Raw genomic sequence first — 17,307 nt, 5'->3', positions numbered from 1 at the left:
ATGATCTGATTTTACAATAAAGTGATTTCCATAAACGTATGGTCTGAATTGTTTAATGGCAAAATAAATGGCTAATAGTTCTAACTCAATGATGGCTTTCTTTTGTTCTGCCTCATTAAAAGATTTTGACGCATAACATATGGGTAAATCGCTGCCTTGATGTTCTTGGCTGAGTATCGCTCCACATCCCGTCTTAGAAGCGTCTACTGTAATGGTGAACTCTTTAGAAAAATCTGGGTATTGTAATATCTTTGGTGACATTAGGGATGCTCTTAGTGCATCAAAGGCTTTATCGCATGATTCGTCCCAGTTAAATTCTACTCTTTTCCTATTCAGTCTGTTCAGAGGTGCTGCCAGAGATGCAAAGTTTGGAATAAAGCGTATGTAGTAGTTGGCAAAAGCTACAAACCTTCTTACAGCGTCCTTGTCTGTTGGCTTAGTATATTTACGAATTGCGTCTATTTTAGATTCGTCTGGTGACAGACCTTCAGCTGAGCATTTGTGTCCTAGGAATGTTACTTCTGGTCTTAGAAAATTGCATTTACTTGGATTGAGTTTAAGGTTGAATGATCTACAAGTATTGAATACTTTAGACAAATTTTTAATGTGATGGGATTCGCTACAGCCGATGACTATAATGTCATCTACATAAAGAAAAGCTACATTAGGGGGTATTCCTGAAAATGCGATGGTCATCATCCTAGAAAACGAATTTGGTGCAATGTTCAGACTAAATGGCAATACCTTCCATCGATACGCTCCGCGATCCGTAGAAAATGAGGTTATATCGCGTGAATCTACGTGTAATGGTATTTGGTGAAATCCAGAAAAAAGGTCTAAGGTTGAGAAAAATTTGGCTCTGCCAAGATTGTCTAAAATATCATCGATTCGTGCTAATGGAAATTTGTCTGCTATTAGCTTCTTGTTAACTGCGCGAAAGTCAACACACATTCGGTATGCTTTTTTGCCATTTATTTTCTTTTTAGGAACTAAGATAAGAGGACTGTTGTAGTTAGAATAGCTTTCTTCTATTAAATCATTTTCTAATAATTTTGTAACCTGTCTGTTAATTTCTTCCCGCTGCGAATAGGGTAGACGATAGTTCTTTATATACACTGGTTCGTTGTCGGTTAACCGCAATTTCTGCTCATAAAAATTATTTAACGTCATTTTATCGTTGTCAAGCGCGAATATGTCAGCATATTGTATGCATAGATCTAAAAGTTCAGATGGTGCATCTTTTGGAATTTGATCTTTTAAAATCGAAGTTATTTCGTTAGTTCGCTTCTCATCTGACTTAGTTTTGTCGATTACATAGACGTGATAATTAGATAAGTTTTCTCTTTTAATAGAGTTTTTGTTTACGAATTGTACATCACTTGTGGTATTGATTAATTTTATGACTGGGTTATTGGAGTTTGTAATGCATCTTGCGGTAAATACGCCTTTTTGTATTTCTTGAGATTCAACGAAAAGTGGAGTTGTTGAGTGATCTAAGTCGAAAATTCGAAAAACTTCGCATCTTGGTGGTATGACACACATATCTCTTTCTGTTCCGTGTAGGATTGGCATAATGACTTTTTCTTTATTTGCCCAGAATGAGATGCTACTATTTGAATAATTTATTACACATTTATTATAATGAAGAAAATCTTTACCCAGTATACCGTCTGATGGGATATTGAAGTCATTTTTTACCACATGTAAGCTGTGTTCGACCAGATTATTCGAAAAATTTAGGTTTATGTTTATTTTACCCAAAGTAGCAACAGAATCTGATGTAACGCCAGTGATATTCACTATTTCGTCATAGTTAATGGGAATGTGCTTATTTAAGCTAGAAATTTTAATTAGCGAAATATCAGCTTGTGTATCTAGTAAAAATGTACATAATTTGTTAGATCCGGTTATATGAGTTTCGATAAAATCTGAGTAGTTTAGGTTTAGACAAAAAATATTTTTAATATTTATTCGTTTATCTCCTCGTCCCTCAGTGTTCGCTGCTGAGGGGCGTCCAAGGTTAAAGAGCGAACGTTTGCATTATTTCGCGTATTTGAACTTCCGGCGTTAGTATTGGTTCTGTTTTCTAGCCTATTTTGACTGTTGCTAGTATTACGCGAGTTACTATTGTTTCGATTGTCGTTGTTTTGCCTATAGTTGTTGTTTTGCCTATTTTGATTGTTATTATTGTATCTAGCGTTATTATTGTTGTTGTACCTATTGAAATTACTATTGTTTTTGAACCTGTTGAAATTGCTACTGTTGTTGTATCTATTATTGTTATTGTAGTAGTTATTGCCTCTATTGTTATTGCGAAAGTTGGGTTGATTGTTAAACCTTGATCGAAAAGCTAATACCTGCCTTTCTGTAGCCTGATTGTTTTGTTCGACTATCATTTTTGCTACGACGTCTTTTGCGTCACTAAAGGAGGTTGATGCGAGAATTGATTTGACTAAGTCTGAGCGCGTATTTAGCCTACAGACGTTTACTGACTGTTCGACTGCCATCTCGTGCGCTTTGTCTTTTGATATTCCCTCGATAATTAGAGACCTCTCTAAAGCATCAGATAATTCCTCTACTCGTTTAGCAAACTCGGTTAAATTATTGGTCGTTACTTTTAGTGAAGCTATTTTCCCTGCAACGACTTTTGAATTGTCTGGCTTTATTCGACTTTTAAGAGCATCTTTAATTTCTTGGATAGATGTTATATTTGTCGGAATTGCTTCTCTTGCTTTCCCTTCGAGCTTCGATTTAACCAATAAAATGAAAGTTGGCACAAGATCTGGATCTATACATCCTTCTACTAGTTCAATTTTATCTATGAAAGAGTCTAGCGCTAAGGGGTCACCGTTATAGTTTTCCCTAAATAAAGGCGCCCACGACCCAATAAACTGTCTCTTTTGCTCTGGTGTAGCCATTATTGTTGGTTCTAGAAAACTAGTACGAGATTGGTTGGAATTTGAGAAAGTTGTTAAAAGCCCTAAAGAGTTGTTTGATGTAACGACTGGGTTATCAAAACCACAGAAGTTTTCTTGTAATGAAATATTTTCGGTATGAGGTAAACAACAACTTTGTTCACCGATACGAGTGTCGAGTGTTTCCGGCTTTGATGAGTCAGAGAATTCCTCTTCTTCCTCAAATTCGATTTTGTATGCGTCAAAGGATCCTTTTTCTTCCCGATCCGTATCTGATATAAAAGTGTTATCTTGGACTAAGTCGATGTAGTTGGTTGGTACTTTAATTGTGAAGTTGAGTTTTGTAAAACATTTAATTAATTCTTCCCTACAACGTGTTAAACTTTTATTCACAGCAATTGGACTAGGTCGGTTTTCAAAATGCCCGTTTGCCTCTATTAAAATGTTATTATATGCCTCAATTAAAGAATTTTTATATTCATCTAACTTCTCTTGCCTTGTCGGTAAAGAACGACCTGTATGTAAAACGCGTTTTCTAGTTTTAAAGAAATTTTCTCTCAATTCTTTGAATTTTATTTCGAAATTTGACATTAGCAAAAGGAAGGCTCTTACACTTGCAGCTTTGTATGCTATCCAAGCATTAAGAAATTTTAATGAAAAGAAGGTTGAAATGATTTTATAATCTAATTCGAGTTGTGAAAAAGTTGCAAGTTTGAGGTATGAATATGAACGAATTTGAATGAAAAAGAAATTTGGAATGGTTTTAGAATTTTAAATTGTTTGAGTTCTGAATAAGGACAAATTTGAATTGAGAAGATATTTGAAATGGTTTTGTAACCTGTATTGTATTAACCTAAATTGAATTGTTGCTGCGGATTGAGACATGAATGTGAACAAATTTGAATTGAAAGTGAATATGAAATGGTTTTATCACCTAAGTTGAATTAATAAAAGTGGCAAGTTTGTGTTATGAATGTCAATTTTAATTGAAAAGAAATTTAGAATGATTTTATAATCTAATTTGAATTTTGTATTGAATGTTGAAGTAGAATTAGTGAATTGAATAAATTTGACATTATTTGAAGTTGGAGTCACTTGAGAGACAGCTGGGTTGTATTCCCTGTGAACAATGAATACAAAAAAATTGTTTATACCGGGTGTGCTACCATATACGGTATATAAGAGAGAATCCTGATCTATTTTTCCAATTTTCCAAGACAGTATTAATTTTAGACGTGATATGTTTATTGCAATTTAGTATTTATTACAATATTGTTTAACGTGACGGCCGCACCGTTGCACAAAAAGTATTAAATTTTAATATTTAACGTGTCGGCCGCACCGCTACACAGCAAAATGTGGAGTATGAATTGTAAAAATTTATTAAATTTTCATCATTATTTTACGTGTCGGCCGCACCGTTTCACCAAAATGTTTTGTTTGTTTTTGTTTTTTTTGTATTGTGAGTTAATAAAGTTTTCGATGTATTAAATTTTTACGGTTTGTTAAAGTATTTCAAAGTATTTGATATGTTCAAAATTACTTAAATCTTCGCACAATGTACTATGTATATGCATATGTCTTTCCTTTTTTTTTCTTAAATGCCTCGCTCTTAGACACAATTTATGTAATATATGCATATACATACTCACCCTATAAAAATTTATTGAAAGTATATATGTGTAAAGCCAATTTCGTTTTTTCGATTTGTGTCAAAAAAAATTTTTTTGAAAGTCGTAGATACTTTAAAGTGATGCAAAAAAAAATTCAAAATGTATGTGTATCAATTTTGTTTCGAATTATATCTATCACATATATGGGATTATCGGAAACTACTTTAATTGACTAATAAATTTGAGAATATCCATTTCACTTTAATTTTGAACGATGTTAAAAGTATGTATTTTTATTGTATGTATTCACGTTTGATTTAGACTGATTATATTTCAAGCTATACACATTATTGTTGCAAATCTAAATTGCTTTACTTATGAAAATTTAGAGTTATTATGTATGAAAATTTTATAAAAATTGGCAAAGTTGAAGGAACAACCGATATTGCGGTTAGGTTTTAAGAATTTTTCCGGAAAATATAGATTTGAGGTTGATCGAATTTGAAAGAAATTTTAAGTATTTTTGCGAAAAATATTGATTTGAAATTGACCGAATTTAAAGGTATTTTAAGTATTTTTGCGAAAAATATTGGTTTGAGATTGACCGAATTTAAAGGAATTTTAAAAATTATATCGAAAAATATTTATAAGAAAAATTATGTATACATATGTATTTCAAAAGCAACTACATATTACATCTCAAACATACATTCATACTGCAAGCTACGCCTCACCATACGCTTTCACCGCTGCTGCTGTTCTGCTGCTGCCGTCATCACTTCGCTGCTTACAATTTTCTTTCAGCTTCCTTATGCAGCTGCTATTTTGATGTGCCGTTATTTATAGTGGCTTCGGTTGGTTCGGGGTGCCGTACATTGCCTTGTCCCGTTATGTTGGGTACAGCTTCCCTTCAATTTGTATGCCGAAACCTCTGTATGTGTTATATTTTTTTTGTAGGTTTCTGTATTTTGTATTTTTTGTAAAGATTTTTGTATTTTATATTTTTTTGTAGATTTTTGTATTTTATATTTTTTTTGTAGAATTTTGTATTTTATATTTTTTTGTAGAATTTTTACATTTTATGTTTTATATATTTTCCATTTAGGCCCGTTTAGCGGTTTTCACCAATTGCGCTGCCTTACGAAGGTGGCCTGGTGCTCCATTGTACATTGAATTTGGCAAGCTGCCTCACGGTCGCCATGTGGCGTTCCTTATGGAACTCCTTCAGAAAAATTGTTTTTGTGCGCACGCTAATGCACGCACGCTCCACTCAAACACCAAGAAAACAATCAAACACGAATTTTATGCTTAGTTCTAGTTTGGTTTAATTAGGTTTAGATATAGTTTTGTTTACTGTAGAATAAGAGTATTTTTGTAAGTAGTAGCACTTAGTTAATTTAACGTAGACTTAGATTTAGTCTTCTTTTTGTAAATTTGTCGTACACGCCAAGTCTCTGCCAAAATTAATAATAATGGCCGCCTTTTCATTACGAGCCGACCTCCCCGTTTTCAACTTGTTTCAACACCTGTTGTCCATTCACAATAGACAACAGGGTTGCACCAAGTGGGAAACAGGGTAAGATGATAAGGCTGCTGTTACAAATCCATCTTTTTCAATTGCAAATGTAAACTTGATAGTTCTATTGTAACTGTTTAATAGATTTATCATGTCTTCCACTGCATTCGTTTCCACAATGGCAAACAGATCGTCAACATATTTTGTTAGCAAACGGGGCTTTTGAGACGCATCCTCTTAAAATTTTGTTAACAACTCCTCCATTACTATGTTTGCTATGACCGGCGATGCCGGTGACCCCATCGGCATTCCTACACGCTGCTTATATATTTTATTGTTGACATTAAAATACCTATTTTCTTTAATACAAAAACGTACGACTCCCAAGAACAGTTCTTTGGTCAGAGTTGTATGGGGTTCTATCAGATTCCGTTTGGATGATATAATTTCCAAGGCATGATCCACAGGAATACTGTGAAACAGGGAAACAACATCGAATATCAAATATGTGCGTGTCTCTTATTTTATTCTTGAATTCAATAGCGTTTTTGACATTATATTTTGATGATTTCGTAATATTTTTGAGGACGTTAACAACATATTTACATAAACTGTACGAAGGGGAGTTGACAGGCGAACAAATGGGTCTTAGGGGAACTCCTTCTTTGTGGATCTTTGGGAGACCATATAATCTTGGCGCGTTAGCCGTTTACTCAAAAGTTTATATCTCTCTTTTGTATCTATCATTTTATACTTGAATAATTTCTCAACAATTTCATTATTTTGTAACGTAACGTTACAATAACGTAACTCCCCCTGTATTTCCTTATTCACCTAAACCTGAACCTCCCTGTACTTATTTTGCTATAGCATAGCCAACGACCACTTCTTTTATAGCATATTCAACAACCAACTAAATTGCGAACCAATGAAAATCACAATAATGGTGCGTTGAATTCTCAACCAGTTTGCGTCACCACCCATATAAACACTGAATGTGCATTTTCGCAATTCAGTCCTCGCAGGTGAGCCAGCGGGAGTGGATGTCTTTTTAAAGACATATTTTTCCCTCCTGCTAGCTAGCTGAGTGGAAGGGGCGCCGTCATGGCGCGAGTCACCCTTCACTTAGGTAAGGACGACGGGGAGGATGCCTTGTGCTACTTTGCCCCCCGCGCCCTCCTAGGTGTTGAGTGGCCCGACGCCCTCATGGCCATTTAACCCCTCTCCCTCAGTTCTAGCTTAGGCTGGCTGAGTGGAAGGGGCGCTGTCATGGCGCGGGTCACCCTTCACTTAGGTAAGGACGACGGGGAGGATGCCTTGTGCTACTTTGCCCCCCCGAGCCCTTCTAGGTATTGTGTGGCCCGATGCCTTAATGACCATACAACCCCTCCCCCTCAGTCCTAGCTTTGGCTGGCTGAGTGGTAGGGGCGCCGTCATGGCGCGGGTCACCCTTCACTTAGGTAAGGACGACGGGGAGGATGCCTTGTGCTACTTTGCCCCCCGCGCCCTCCTAGGTGTTGAGCGGCCCGATGCCTTCATGACATTTCACCCCTTCCCCTCAGCTCTGGTTTCGGCCGTGAGCCGATGCGTGCGCACAGAAGCTACCGCTGTGCCGTTAAGGTGCACTTCCCCTCCGCCCACGGGTCGACCCACGGTGTATCGGCTGGTACAACCCCGCCCCCCTTACGCACCTTCTACTAGTGTGCAAGTAGGGAGGCGGGGGTGTCCAGCGGTAAAACCAGCACTAACGAGTCCTCGCAGTCTCTTCCGCAGGTACTGACCCCGCGACTACCACAGCTGCCGAAGAAGAGCGACTAGAGATCCCGTTGCAGCCGACCGACCAATACCAGCCCCTTGGTACGCCTATCCGACCCCGCCCGGAACACGCAGCCGCTGTCCAGGTAAACCCCGTCGCCGGCCTATTTTCTCTCTCTCTCTCTGCCCTGGTACGCGCTCCGTAGCCCACCGCCGCTGCCGTCGCACCGTCGCCCCTCTGGTGCCACCGCTGCTACGACGACCGCTGGCCGTTCGCCATCCTACCGCCGTTAAGCCGCTGTATCCGTCCCGCCGCTGCTACGACGACCATTGGCCGTTCGCCATCCTACCGCTGTTAAGCCGCTGCATCCGTCACGCCGCTGCTACGACGACCGTTGGCCGTTCGCCATCCTACCGCCGTTGAGCCGCTGTATCCGTCCCGCCGCTGCTACGACGACCGTTGGCCGTTCGCCATCCTACCGCCGTTGAGCCGCTGCATCCGTCACGCCGCTGCTACGACGACCGTTGGCCGCACGCCATCCTACCGCCGTTAAGCCGCTGCACCCGTCACGTCGCTGCTACAACGACCGTTGGCCGCTCGCCATCCTACCGCCGTTAAGCCGCTGCGTCACCGTCCATCCAGTTCGCTGGTGCCGTCACTTCGTCTATACCGCTACACCCATCCGTCCGCTAATACTGTCCGCCGTCCAGCCACTGCGCTCATACTACTGTACCAATCCGTCCGCTAATACTGTCCGCCGTCCGGCCGCCGCGCTGATCCCGCCGCTGCTCTCGGACAACCGTACCATCCCGCCCGCTACTGCACCGCCACAAAACCACCTTACCGACCCCTCCGCTACTACTACGCCTATTAGCCACCGCCTCCATCTTTGCACGGAAAGCTGCTGTCAGCCTAATATCCCCAGCCGTGTGTGTGCGTGCGTTCGTAACATATAAATATCGTGTATTTATTCAGTAGGGGTTTGTGGGACCTTTACTCGACTCTGGATTGACTGAGTGTTACCCCAGCCTTAGACAAAACCCACCTCATAAATGGCGCCCGAGCAGGGACCCTCCTCCGCAGATGACCGTGGAAAAACAACGACAACCACCACCAACACTGCCGGGGCGGGTTCGACGAACGCACCGCTAGAAACAACACACACACAGGCTCCGGAAGGCACGCTGCTGAACACCGACTCGCTCAATTGGATCTACCTACTTAGGAAGGAGAAGCTGATCGAGGAGTACAAGGAACACCGAATCGACGTGGAAGGCCAAACCGTAGCCGAGCTGCGCCGCGCACTGAGTACTTACGTGCGAGCGAAACGCGCCAGGAAATCCAGTGAAGACCTGTTGAAAGAGCTGGAACGAGAAGTGAACGAGGAAGAGGGGAAGTTCGCTACGCTACCCCAGCCAACAACAAAGCCGATCCCTTCAATCCAGATCCACAGCCCACAGCCGCACGGAGGAAAGGGAGAGAACGCATTACCAAAACGAGACGAAATGAGCGACGGTGAACTTATGAATACCGTTCGCCGCTGGGACTTGCACTTTTCGGGGGAGGAGTCACTGCACGAATTTCTTGAGAGGATAGAGGAGCTTGCCGAATGCTACCGCATCCCCGTCGACCGACTCCTCCCAACACTGCCGGAGCTTCTACGTGGGAAAGCACTGCAATGGTACCGCGTCCGTAAGCAACACATACACCGCTGGAGCGATCTGCGGAGGGAGGTGCAAAATTTTTTTCTACCTAAGCGACACATACGACATTTGGAAGAGGCCATCCGACAACGCAAACAGCAAGGCCGAGAGAAGGCCAAGGACTACATCCTCGCACTGGAAACGCTGATCCGCCAACACCCGACGATGTGCGAAGAGAATCACCTCGAACGGATCTATGATGGTCTACGCGTGGAATACCGCCTTTTTGTCAAACGCAGCGAGTTTAGGACGATCGAGGAGCTCCTGGAGCTAACGAAAGAGTATGAGCTGTTAAGAGGCGAGGAAGCGAAACAGGGAAAAATGGTGGCCCACAGCCTATACCACCTACCCATGGAATACGACAGCAAAGAGTGCTGTTGGCGCTGCAAGGAAAGCGGACACCACCGCTTCCAATGTAAGGGCCCCTGGAGGAAGTTCTGCTCCCGGTGTGGCCAAGACAACATCCTCTCCAGGGACTGCCCATGCCCTCCGACTAGCCCAACTACCGAGAACGCACCCCGAACGCCGTCCAACGCTATTAAAGGAAGCCGCCAAGCACCGTACGTCCGACCAGAGAAGCCGAAGGAACCACCCGCCAGCAAATCGACCGCAAAAACACAAGTAGATGGCCGATTCTATATACCAGTGCTCATCGAGGACATGACCGTGCGCGCACTAGTGGACACCGGTGCCACCCTATCCTATGTAGATGACACCGTACGGAAACACCTAGAAAAGAACAACATCAAGGCGCGCCCCAACAAGCGAAGCATCCAGCTGGCAGACCAAACGTGTGTCTTTACCTCGAACTCCTACCCGGCAAGGATTGTGTATCAAGGACGAACCACAGACGCGATGCTATCCGTTATCCCAAACTTGGCCGAACAGGTAATCCTCGGAATGGACTTCCTAAGACAGAGGGAATCATCCTCACGAGGCCACCGTGACCAAGAGAGCACCCGAACTGGATACGCTATGTGCATTGACGAGCCGAGAACACCTGAGCGACGAACAAAGCACGGAACTGGGAAACTTCCTGGCGCATCACCAAAAGCGGTTTGGAGAAATCATCGGACCAAGCACTGCAGCCGAGCATACGATTCGTCTCAAACACAACCGACCGCTGAAGCAACGATACTACCCCCGCAACTCGGCCATGCAACAAGTCATCAACGAAGAGGTAGACGAGCTATTAGCAGGAGGAAGGATAGAACCATCGCGAAGCGCGTACAGCTCGTCAATCGTGCTAGTCCGCAAAAAACAGGGCACGTGGAGGATGTGCATCGATTACCGTCAACTCAACGCCGCCAGCGAACCAGACGCTTACCCGTTGCCGCAAATTGGAGCCATTCTCGACCAGCTGAAAGAGGCGAAATTCATCTCGACCATTGACTTGAAGAACGGCTACTGGCAAATCCCGCTCGCCAGAGCATCCCGACCATACACCGCATTTACAGTTCCTGGCAGAGGGTTGTTCCAGTGGAAAGTCATGCCATTTGGCCTACACTCTGCTCCGGCTACCTTTCAACGCGCTCTGGATTCGATACTTGGACCCGAACTCCAACCAAAAGTTTTCGCCTACCTGGACGATATCATCGTATTGGGAGATACCTTCGCAGAACACTTGGCGATCTTGAGGGAAGTGTTCGAGCGCCTACAAAGACACAGGGTGCAAGTAAACTTCGAAAAATGCAGCTTCGTGCAGCAACAACTCCATTACCTAGGACATATCATCAATTCGAAAGGAATTCACACCGATCCAGCAAAAGTATCCGCTGTACAGGAGATGCCCGCACCGAAAACGCTCAAAGAGCTCCGCCGTTTTCTTGGACTCGCGTCATGGTACCGCCGCTTCGTGGCAGACTTCTCTACGCTCGCCGCGCCGCTTAACCAACTGCTGAAAAAGGGACAAGTCTGGAAATGGGAGGCGCAACAAAATCACGCTTTCAAAGCTCTCAAGGATAAGCTCTCCAGCGCGCCAATACTTTGTTGTCCGGACTTCTCTCGACCGTTTTTTTCTCCAGACCGACGCGAGCGGAGAGGGCCTGGGCGTCGTGCTCTATCAACGCCATTCCGACCACGAGAATGCAGTAGCCTACGCCAGCCGAAGCCTAACCCAGCTGGAAAAGCGATACTCGGCCACCGAACAAGAATGCCTCGCCGTGCTATGGGGTATCCGTAAGATGAGACCGTACCTGGAGGGGTATCACTTCACCGTCATCACCGACCACCACTCACTAAAATGGCTGCACTCACTCCAAAACCCCTCTGGACGTCTGGCAAGATGGGCACTGGAATTGCAACAATATAATTTCGAGATAGAATACCGAAAAGGAGCACAGAACGTGGTAGCCGACGCACTCTCCCGCTGCCCGCTACGACACGCCGATGACGACATTTTGTACACCATAACCAACGGAGCAAACGACTGGCACGAGAGGAAAGCAAGACAGGTGCGGGAAAAACCCCAAGCACATCCAGATTACCAGATCGTCGATAACCGACTCTTCCGCCACATTTCCCCGAGAAATCAACTTTCGCGGTCACCGCAATGGAAGCTGTGCATCCCAGCCGACCGACGAAAGGACGTACTACAGGAAGTCCACGACGCCGCCGCCGCCGGACATCTCGGGGTGAAGAAGACGCTTAAGAGAGCACAACAGAACTATTACTGGCCCGGGATGTTCCGCAATGTCCTCAAACACGTACGGAAGTGCATCAGATGCGCAGAATACAAAGTCGAGCAAAGACGCCCAGCAGGATTGATGGCAACCATGCAATCATCACGACCGTGGGAAATAGTAACCGCTGACTTCGTAGGGCCACTACCCCGTTCCAAGCAAGGAAATACTTGCCTCCTCGTAATGGTGGACAAATTCTCCAAGTGGGTGGAATTGATCCCAGTGCGACAAGCGACAACGGCAAGCGTAATCAAAGCACTCCAAGAAAGAGTCATATACCGATTTGGCTGCCCGAAAACCCTCCTCACAGACAATGGCAAACAATTCGTCGGGAAGGCATTAGCAACGTTTTTGAACGACCACCGCATCGATCACAAGTTTACGGCAGCCTACGCCCCGCACGAAAACCCCACCGAGCGAACCAACCGAGTCGTGAAAACCATGATGGCTCAGCGATGCAAGGACGACCACCGCACCTGGGACCAGGAGATACCGCAAATAGCATTCGCGATAAACACGGCCAGCCACGAATCTACAACAGCATCAGCAGCAGAAATCAACTTCGGTAGAGACCTTACAGCACCGCAGCAAGTGCGCACGGAGGGAGCAGTACCAGCAGAGCCACAAACCGTACCACCGTCCATCACCAAGTTGTGGGACGAGATAAAAGGGCATCTAGCCAAAGCTTCAAAGCAACAGAAAAAACACTACGACTTACGCAGACGGCAATGGAAGCCACGTATAGGTGAGCAGGTGATGAAAAGGGACCACCCACTCTCATCCGCGGCAGACAAATTCGCCCAGAAGTTAGCACCAAAATTTTCCGGCCCGTACTTGGTGATGGAATACGTTTCGACGAACACGGTAAAATTAGGCCACCCGGAGCAACCAAAGCGGCAACACGCACACGCACACTTGCAAGACTTAAAGCCGTACGAATCATAAACAACCCGTTTATCTCTCCATTCCAGGAACCAGACCTTCCAACATGAGTCAAAAACACCGGCAACCCATACCACCGGACTCACCAAAACCAATACGGCCGTGGCACCCACCGTTTGAAGCAACATTATGGCCGGCAAACAAACCAAGGATACAACGCATACAAATTTTTCATGGGCCGCCAATAAACCACCTAATGGCTATCCGGGAGAAGGAGTCGGCGACAGAGCCGCAAGAACGGCGCGCCCCCGAAACCAACGAAACAACAAAAACAGCAAAAAAAAAATTACCGGATCCCGAGGAATTTTTTAGAGAACTAAGGCTAAAACGCCCGGCCAACCAATCCAAGAAAACCTGGACATTCCGGTGGAAAGCACAGCGGGTGAGGGTAGAAGTGATAAATGACAAACACGCAAAGGTGTCACTCATGGGAACGAAACGAATCGTACCAATCGAATAAGGCACTGAAGAAGGAAGACGACACCAATCAAAATTTTCTATTTTTATATATATATGCACCCTCTGTTAATTTTAAGAGAAAATGAAATGTGAATTATTTTTCAAATTACAAAAAAAAAAAAAAAAAAAAAATTAATTTTCATATATAGATCGACATAACATCAAAAGGGAACGAGAGAAGTATGACAACGGATACAGTTCAGTACAACTCCACCCCCGACAAAAAAAAAAAAAAAAAAAAATTTTTTTTTTTTTTTTAATTAATTAGAATGATGTTTTTTGCAATTGAACCTGAAATAGTAACATTAACTCTGTTAGACTTAAGTAGAATGACTCTGTATATTTTTGGAAAAAATATTTTTTTTTTTAAATAAAGTGCTTCGCCCACACGCACACCGGCATAATACCTAGGCCATGCCTGGAGATCCACCTTTCCCCCATCGCAGCTTTCCGTCAACCGAAGTGGGAGGGGGACTGTAACGTAACGTTACAATAACGTAACTCCCCCTGTATTTCCTTATTCACCTAAACCTGAACCTCCCTGTACTTATTTTGCTATAGCATAGCCAACAACCACTTCTTTTATAGCATATTCAACAACCAACTAAATTGCGAACCAATGAAAATCACAATAATGGTGCGTTGAATTCTCAACCAGTTTGCGTCACCACCCATATAAACACTGAATGTGCATTTTCGCAATTCAGTCCTCGCAGGTGAGCCAGCGGGAGTGGATGTCTTTTTAAAGACATATTTTTCCCTCCTGCTAGCTAGCTGAGTGGAAGGGGCGCCGTCATGGCGCGAGTCACCCTTCACTTAGGTAAGGACGACGGGGAGGATGCCTTGTGCTACTTTGCCCCCCGCGCCCTCCTAGGTGTTGAGTGGCCCGACGCCCTCATGGCCATTTAACCCCTCCCCCTCAGTTCTAGCTTAGGCTGGCTGAGTGGAAGGGGCGCTGTCATGGCGCGGGTCACCCTTCACTTAGGTAAGGACGACGGGGAGGATGCCTTGTGCTACTTTGCCCCCCGCGCCCTCCTAAGTATTGTGTGGCCCGATGCCTTAATGACCATACAACCCCTCCCCCTCAGTCCTAGCTTTGGCTTGCTGAGTGGTAGGGGCGCCGTCATGGCGCGGGTCACCCTTCACTTAGGTAAGGACGACGGGGAGGATGCCTTGTGCTACTTTGCCCCCCGCGCCCTCCTAGGTGTTGAGCGGCCCGATGCCTTCATGACATTTCACCCCTTCCCCTCAGCTCTGGTTTCGGCCGTGAGCCGATGCGTGCGCACAGGGGCTACCGCTGTGCCGTTAAGGTGCACTTCCCCTCCGCCCATGGGTCGACCCACGGTGTATCGGCTAGTACAACCCCGCCCCCCTTACGCATCTCCTACTAGTGTTCAAGTAGGGAGGCGGGGGTGTCCAGCGGTGAAACCAGCACTAACGAGTCCTCGCAGTCTCTTCCGCAGGTGACTGACCCCGCGACTACCACAGCTGCCGAAGAAGAGCGACTAGAGATCCCGTTGCAGCCGACCGACCAATACCAGCCCGTTCGTACGCCTATCCGACCCCGCCCGGAACACGCAGCCGCTGTCCAGGTAAACCCCGTCGCCGGCCTATTTTCTCTCTCTCTCTCTGCCCTGGTACGCGCTCCGTAGCCCACCGCCGCTGCCGTCGCACCGTCGCCCCTCTGGTGCCACCGCTGCTACGACGACCGCTGGCCGTTCGCCATCCTACCGCCGTTAAGCCGCTGTATCCGTCCCGCCGCTGCTACGACGACCGTTGGCCGTTCGCCATCCTACCGCCGTTAAGCCGCTGCATCCGTCACGCCGCTGCTACGACGACCGTTGGCCGTTCGCCATCCTACCGCCGTTGAGCCGCTGTATCCGTCCCGCCGCTGCTACGACGACCGTTGGCCGTTCGCCATCCTACCGCCGTTGAGCCGCTGCATCCGTCACGCCGCTGCTACGACGACCGTTGGCCGCTCGCCATCCTACCGCCGTTAAGCCGCTGCACCCGTCACGTCGCTGCTACAACGACCGTTGGCCGCTCGCCATCCTACCGCCGTTAAGCCGCTGCATCACCGTCCATCCAGTTCGCTGGTGCCGTCACTTCGTCTATACCGCTACACCCATCCGTCCGCTAATACTGTCCGCCGTCCAGCCACTGCGCTCATACTACTGTACCAATCCGTCCGCTAATACTGTCCGCCGTCCGGCCGCCGCGCTGATCCCGCCGCTGCTCCCGGACAACCGTACCATCCCGCCCGCTACTGCACCGCCACTAAACCACCGTACCGACCCCTCCGCTACTACTACGCCTATTAGCCACCGCCTCCATCTTTGCACGGAAAGCTGCTGTCCGCCTAATATCCCCAGCCGTGTGTGTGCGTGCGTTCGTAACACATAAATATCGTGTATTTATTCAGTAGGGGTTTGTGGGACCTTTATTCGACTCTGGATTGACTGAGTGTTACCCCAGCCTTAGACAAAACCCACCTCATAATTTTTTTCTTGCAACTTATTGGTAGGGTCACGCTTCAAAATGCGATATGCCGAAATGTCATTAACCATTTGCTGCACCTTCATTTCATAATGTGATTTTTTCATAAAGACTGTAGCATTACCTTTGTCGGCATTCAGAACCAATAAGTTATTGTTCTTCATAAGGAACATCTTTGCCGATTGTAGGGTATCTAAAATAAATCTGTCACGCTCACTGATTTTCGGCTTTTTTAAGTGATCCCTTATTAGTGAAGTAAAGTTATTTCTCTCAATTTCTTGCTGTTCCTTGTCTTGGATGGTCTGAATACAGTCCTCTTCGTCTGCTATTAATTAAATTAGTGGGAACTCTTCATTTATCATTGGTAAAGAGAACTTGGGACCTAAAGAGAGAAGCCATTGAATATCTGTCGGTATGTCTGTCTGTGTGGTATTACAAAATCACTCAGGTATAGATTTAATGTTCAGCGATTGTTTTTGTAAATCTCTGAGTCTTTAAAATTTATTAGTTTGTGTCTTCTTAGCTTTTGTTGTGAGCTTATCTATTAGGAGTCTTTCACTGTCGAAAAATATGGACGCATCTTCCGTATCAAGTTGTTGGTGTAGTTTATTTTTTATGGTATTTAGCTCATTTTCTTTTAATTTCCGTAGTTCATGTTTACTTCTTATTATAATACTCAAAAGTTTGTTCTCTGCATTTTTCAAATATGATGCCGCTGCATTCCTTATCTTCTTTCTTGTCATCGGTGTTGTTGTTGAGAACGTTGGATATATTCTTCATAGCATTACTTATAAATTTCAGTATTATTGCACTCTTCCTGAATCTCACAAGAAACTTCGTTGACTGGGTCAACTTAGCTTGTTGTTCTGTGCCATGTTGGTAACGTTTTATACACTTTTTGGTCTCAATTCCATATTTGCTCTTGATATCTCAATAAGTTACAAGAAAAAAAAATAATTGAATTTCAATTATTATGTTTTTTCTAAGAGAAACTGAAATGAAAGAAACATTTACTGGCATATTGCGATGGACCATTTCGAAAACCGCCAACGTAATCATCATCAGGCAATTTTGCAATGTTATCAAAGGTTTCACCGGGATTCGAACCGTTAATCACATGGTGAAACTGCAGTAGCCTTTAACCACTATGCCACCCTGCTGGTATTTGTTTTCATGCTTAATTCAGGTTTTCTCATTTCTACACTAACAACACAATTGAGACATAT

At 44.8% G+C, this 17,307-nt stretch overlaps 2 pseudogenes; both read right to left on the bottom strand.

The window, feature by feature from the left end:
• LOC137234741 (transcription elongation factor SPT5-like) overlaps positions 1 to 8,687 on the bottom strand; it is a 29,473-nt pseudogene extending 20,786 nt beyond the window's left edge.
• The window catches only part of LOC137235315 (probable arginine--tRNA ligase, cytoplasmic), a 517,389-nt pseudogene that overhangs the window by 236,080 nt on the left and 264,002 nt on the right, over positions 1 to 17,307 (bottom strand).

The sequence above is a fragment of the Eurosta solidaginis genome, chromosome X (genome assembly GCF_040869045.1).
Source record: "Eurosta solidaginis isolate ZX-2024a chromosome X, ASM4086904v1, whole genome shotgun sequence".
NCBI lineage: Eukaryota > Metazoa > Arthropoda > Insecta > Diptera > Tephritidae > Eurosta > Eurosta solidaginis.
This window is presented reverse-complemented; position numbering and strand designations above follow the sequence as displayed.